The 6,760-nt window shown below is 41.7% G+C and overlaps 1 pseudogene; it reads right to left on the minus strand.

Moving 5' to 3' along the window:
• Positions 1-5,973, minus strand: part of LOC101176554 — a 22,752-nt pseudogene extending 16,779 nt beyond the window's left edge.
• Between the last annotated feature and the right edge of the window lie 787 nt (positions 5,974-6,760).

A 6,760-nucleotide genomic window follows, 5' to 3' on the forward strand; every position in this document is an offset into this window, starting at 1 on the left:
GCAAGTCACAGTCATTCCTGTGGTTTAAGATTAGGCACATGATGCGGTATGGACAATGGGATACAAGGCTTTAATGGGAAATATTTCTTTGTTCTAAAATGAGTCATGAGGAAGAGATGCAGCCTTCTTCCCCTGCCCAATCCTGTTTTATGGCCTTTGAGTTTTGTGCACGTACAGGATGTCTGGAGCTACCATAGCTATGTTGGGTTCATACCAATGGTAGCACGTTAGGAAGATGAATAAATCTGGGTCCATGTTAATTTCATTGAACCACTGAATTCACCAACTTTCAGTCCACCTACCTATGTATTTTCATTTGTCAGATAATAAACTTGTTTGTATTGTTTTAGTCACTTGTATTTGGGTTACTAAATCCAAAGACATTCTAACTGATAACAATCTCTGTGTAAGATTGTCTACAAAGATAGCTCCATGATTCCTTTTATCCCTGTTGGGGTGATCAGACCCAATACCAGGCCGTGGGGGCTATGAAGTCCGGCGGAGTCAAAGGAATGAGAAAAGACAGGTTAAGAGTACATAAGGTGGGTCCAGGGGGCCAACGCTGGTATGCAGGCTGCGAAGGCCCCGAGCTCTGGGAGCTCACACTATTTATTGGTGATCAAACAAAGAAGCAGGTGGTGAGGACATGAGGGTAAACAGGTGAGGGCGTGAGGACGTGGGAGTAGAAATGTAGCAGTGCATCAAGCGTAGCTGTAACAGTTTAGCATTTTCTTTGACACATATAGAATATGCTCTGCTGCTTGCAATAATGGAGAGCAAGTTTATGAGCCTGGGAGAGCAACCAACAAGTCTGTGCACATTCCAGGGGCCACAAGGGGTTTTATGCCCTGAACCCTTGGTTCCATCCAAGCCACGAGGAGTTTTATGCCATAGGCTTAGATTTGTGGTGTGGCAGGGCAGTCTTCCACCCTTTGGCACAGAGCTTGGTGTTCCAAAGGCCACGAGGGGTTTTAGACCCTGGACCCCGGACATCTTCCAAGACTCTTTTATGTTATGACAGACAAGCCAGTCCTGCCTCAGCCTTTCTGCCAACAATCCCTGTACAAAAATTCTTAGATGTTGTTATCAGTTACCCATCACTGAGTAACAAACCACCCCTGTATGCCATTGCTTCATTGGAGGGCAAAGCGTATGTCCTCTCTCTTTGAATCTGGGGTGGTTTCATGACTTGCTTTGATTAATGCACTGTGGCACAAGTTCTGGAACTTCTCAGCCTCGGCCTCAAGAAGGTTCATAGTTTTCACTTTCCCTGGGGGGTAACTTAGCCACCATATAAAGATGTTTAGACTGTCCTGCTGGAGAGAGAGGCCATGTACAGGAAAACCAAGGTGCTTCAGCTGGCAGCCAGCCTGACTTGAGGGTGAACCTGCCTTGTATACTCGAGCCCCAGTCAGGCTGATGTGGAGCAGAAACCAGCTGCCCCTGCTGAGCCCTGTGTGAATTTCTGACCCATGGAATCATGAGCAAATAAAATACTACTGTTTACACCACTAAGTGCTGGGATGGTTTCTTACTCAGTGAGGGGTAACTGATACAATATCTAAGGATTTTTGAAACTGGTGTATCATATTCTTAATTTCTCTGGTTGAAGGGAACAGGGTTAAGGATGCTGTTTTAATTCATCTTGATGATGAATGAGTGAGATTGTCATTGAAACTGTAAAAATAGTGAGGAGTTTTGTTTTGTTTTGTTTTGTTTTGTTTTGAGATGGAGTCTCACTCTGTCACCCACGCTGGAGTGCAGTGGTGTAATCTTGGTTCACTGCAACATCCACGTCCCAGGTTCAACTGATCCTCCTCGCTAATCCGCCTGAGTAGCTGGAACTACAGGCATGTGCCACCACACATGGCTAATTTTTGTATTTTTAGTGGAGATGGAGTTTCACCATGTTGGCCAGGCTGCTCTCAAACTCCTGACCTCAGGTGATCCACCCACCCCAGGATCCAAAAGTGCTGGGATTACAGATGTGAGCTACCATGCCTGTTGAATAGTGAAGATTATTTAAAAATAGTTTCAGAAAATATTAACATGGTTTTCTTGGTAACTTCCTTCCTCCCCTTAAAATAGAAAAAGATCATTCATTCAGCTATATTGATTTTCTTTTCAATTCAAATATAGAGTCAAATTGGTATGTGTTGGGCTAGAGAGAGGGGGATTTCTTCACAGAATCTGACACCTTGCAGGGAGACCCCTCATATTTAAACACTTCTCAATCCAGTATGGAAATATTTTGGTAGAAGGCATCTATCTGTCTATCTGTTTACCTACTTACCTTTCATCTATCCATCTATCTATCTACCTATCTATTTATCTATCTTTTATCTATCCATCTGTCTGTCTATCTAAAAGAAAAGACATCACAATCGGTGAGTGACAAGCAGTGATTCCATTATCCAACTTGTCTTCCTTTCCTTGAATACCTGAGTTCTGAGTTATGTCTTTCCAGGTTTTCAGAGCTAAGTATATACTAATGACTTTCAGATTTGTATCTTTGCCTCTTGTTCCTGAGACTCATATATCCACCACCTGCTAGATATTTGAATGTTCACAGAACCTTCGATCTTGTATGTCCAACTCTAAACTTATTATCTTAACATCGACTGTCTCTCTCTTTCTCCAACCGATGGTATCCACCCACCGATCACCTAAGTCAAAAAGCAGATCAACCTTCACTCTTTCTTCCTTCATCTTCCACATCCAATACTTTCTAAGTCCTGCTAGTTCTTTAGTTTGCTGCTTTCCCTCAATCCTATTCGTCAGAGCTCAGGTTTAGATTTTCGTCATCTCTTTCCTAGATTAGGCTCCAAGATGGTCTGATTCCAGTTTGGTCCTCCTCACACTAATCCTCTACATAGCTGCCAGATAAATCTATTTAATTTAATTTAATCCAAACCTGGGCCTGGAACTTCCCTTCTTAAAACCCGCCAATGGCATCCCTTGTTTACAGGGTCAGTTTAAGATTTACCATGGCATATGAGATCTTCCATAATCTGGCCTCTGTTTGCTCTTCCAGCCTTCACTCTATCTCCATATTTTGTTCTCTAGCTACCCCAAACTGTGTGTAGTCTATTCCTTGCACACCTTAGGGTGTTTTTTTTTTTTTTTTGCCTCCATATCTTTGCTCTTGCTGTTCCTGAACCTGGAGCACCATCTTGACCCCCTCAAGATCAGAATCCAGAGTCCTGGACAGGGTCTTCTGTACTAGGACAGAAAAAGAGAAACATAATTCTGGCTTATAATTTTGACCTTTTCCCTCATCCATTATGAATATTCTGGAAAGTGTTCATGAACTTCTACACTTGAGAGTCAGAAGGAGGGTGAGAAGCCTTAAAATGAACTCCTTGAATAGAAGATCAACTCTAACAGTGTAAAATTAGCCCACATTATTGCCGTGTGTAGTATTCTGAAAAACTAGACAACTGTTGGCAATGAGACAGCTTTCCCTTCCCTAGTTTTTAGAGAAACAATCCATGCCCTTTTTGGAGTTATGGCACTTCAAAGTTTGAAATGAGGATTTTTTCCATCTTGAAAACTACCCCCAAAATACGCACGTGTCAATTTGAGATCCACATGAGTTTAAAGTCCTTTATCTTTTGTAAATTTTGTGGCTCCTTTAAGGTTTCTTGAGGGCTCTACAGAATATTGCAAAGTTGTTTAGGACAGGAGTCTCTGAAGTGGAAGTGCTTGCTGCTCAGGAAGTGTGCAAGGCAACTGGGATAGAGAAGAAACAAGAATTGAAAATTATATGTTTTGTGTTTTCTAGACAGGGTTCCATTCTGTCACCCAGACTGGAGTGCAGTGTCACCATTGTATTTTTTTACTCATCCTCTAAAATTTTTATTTTTGGTATTCGTATAATGCACAAAAGTACATGTATATAATTTATAAATAAATAAATACATGTATAGGGGGTATGTTAAAAAGCATTTTACTAATGGAGATGTATATTCAAATAATATAAATACCACTACCTTAGGAATCACTACTGTTGAATGACTTTGTTAACTTGAAAATTATAATAATGATTGCAGTTATAATTACTGTAATATTTCTGGAGCGATTACTCTATGCCAGGCATTAAGCTAAGAATTTCATGTTTTATCACATTTGATTCTTCTACAACCCCATGAGGTAGATACTATCATTATCTCCATTTTATGGATAAGATACAGAGTTTCAGCAAATGTTACTTATCCAAGGTTACACAGCTTATAAAAGACACAAGCAATATTCACTGATGTGGCCCTTGGGAAAGAATTTTGGGATTGGACAAGTAGTATTTGGTATATATATACCAAATATTTATAGTGGGAGAAAATTTTATTCTAACAAAGAAAACTATTATTCAGCAGGGTTTACATGTCATCTCTTTCTATAAACTTCTCTGGTATTATTATTATTTTTTTTTTGAGACAGAGTCTCACTCTGTCGCCTGGGCTGGAGTGCAATGGTGCAGTCTCAGCTTACTGAAACCTCCGCTGCCCAGGTTCAAGAGATTCTCCTGCCTCAGCCTCCCAAGTAGCTCTGATTACAGGTGCCTACCACCACGCCTGGCTAATTTTTGTATTATTATTATTATATTTTTTATTAGAGACAGGTTTTCACCATGTTGGCCAGGCTGGTCTCAAACTCCTGACCTCAGGTGATCCACCCACCTCAGCCTCCCAAAGTGCTGGGATTACAGGAGTGAGCCACTGTATCAGGCCTGGAATAATTTTTTTTAAACATAAGCTACTCAACACCTCTTCGAAGAATAATACCATTAATATTTTACTCTTTTTTAACATCTTAGGAAACACTTTCTCACATATTCATTTAATTTATCCTCAAAACAACAAGAGATATGTACGGTATAATTATCCTCATTTTACATATGAAGAAAACTGTAGTTATGATCTCTTTTGCTCATTCATTCAGTAAATATTAAGCACTATCTATGTGTTAGGAACTGAGGATAGGAAGATCAACCAAAGTCTCTGCTTTCTTAGAACTTGGAGGGCAGGAGTTGGCAAACTTTTTCTGTAAAGGGCCAGATAGCAAATATCTTAGGCTTTGTGGGCCTAGGTTTCTGTTGTAACTACTCCACTCTGCTGTTGTTACATAGACAACATGTAAATAAATGAGCGTGGATGCATTCCAGTAAAACTTTATTTACAAAAACAGGGCCAGGTGTGGTGGCTCATGCCTGTAATCCCAGCTACTTGGGAGGCTGGGGTAATGTGGTCAGGGAGAGGTTCACTTAGGATAAAATATTTGAGCCAAAATTTGACAAGAAGGAACCACTCATGAAAAGGAATAGGAAGAGCACTCCAGGCAGAAGAAACAGCAGGTGCAAAGGCCGTGAGATGGGGCATGTTTGAGGAAGAAAAGGAAGAGTGGTGGGATACGTGGTTGGTTCAGATTTAAGCAAGAGCCAAATCATGCAGGATACTCATTATAGACCACTGGGAAGCAGGAGGATGGAGGCAGAGCTACATCCATTCCTTGTGCCCTTAAATCTGGTTATTAGGTAATTCTTTTCCGAGTAGGAGCCCAGATCAACTCACAGTGTTCCTGAGTCCTTGGAGGCAAAGATATTCCAAAATGTAGCTATAATTTGTGTTGTTGCTGGCAGCGTAGATTGGCTGGGAAAAATATTCACTGAAATAACTCCTGGAAACTGAGCCACCCGTTCCAGCTTTGTGGAGACACCAGGAGTTTGGTCTTAAGGTCAGGACACTCCAGTGCAATGGACTCCACTACTGGGACCACCTCCTCACTGGCCACAATGCACTTGGCCTTGGATGCTTGCAGCCGGTAGAGGATATCTTTTGCTGTCAGATGGATTGTTACTGGCGTGAAGACAATTCCTGGGAAGGACACTAAACAGAACCACCATCCATTAAGTGAGACTCTGTGGACTGTGGAAGACTTGGGCTTTGCGCCTGGGTGAGAAGGAGCATTACAATCCATCCTTCAGGTACCTCTGCCTTGATTCTCCAATGATATTGTACAAGACTCTGATCCCTGAGAGATTTTTAGAGCTCTGGCTTCGGAGTCTGACAGACCATGGGCCTAATCCTGGCCTTGCAACTTACTAGCTTTGTGACCTTGATCTCTCTGTGTCTTTCTTTCCTTATCTGTAAAATGGGAATAACAATAATAAGTGTCTGGAATATAGTAGACATTATTATGGTGGGCCATTATTATGTAACATTTTAATGTCATATTTGAATCTTTTTTTTTTTTTGAGACGGAGTCTGGGAGGCTTAGTCTGTCACCCAGGCTGGAGTGCAGTGGCATGATCTTGGCTCACTGCAATCTCCGCCTCCCAGGTTCAAGAGATTCTCCTGCTTCAGCCTCCCAAGTAGCTAGGATTATAGGCGCCCGCTACCATGCCTAGCTAATTTTTTGTATTCTTAATAGAGATGGGGTTTTACCATGTTGGCCAGGCTGGTCTCGAACTCCTGACCTCAGGTGACCCACCTGCCTAGGCCTCCCAAAGTGCTGGGATTACAGGCGTGAGCCACTGCACTCGACCTAAATTATTATTATGTACCACTTAAATAGCACTTTACAGCTTATAACACATTTCATGAGCAATATTTCACTCAATCCTCTAAACCAACGGTCTCCAAAGTGAGTTTTGGGACAATCCACTAGGACTAAGAAATGAGAACAGAAACTTAAAAAATTATCGGCTGGGCATGGTGGCTCACACCTGTAATCCCAGCGCATTGGGAGGCCAAGATGGGAGGGT

Source organism: Nomascus leucogenys, chromosome 2 (genome assembly GCF_006542625.1).
Source record: "Nomascus leucogenys isolate Asia chromosome 2, Asia_NLE_v1, whole genome shotgun sequence".
Taxonomy (NCBI): Eukaryota; Metazoa; Chordata; class Mammalia; order Primates; family Hylobatidae; genus Nomascus; species Nomascus leucogenys.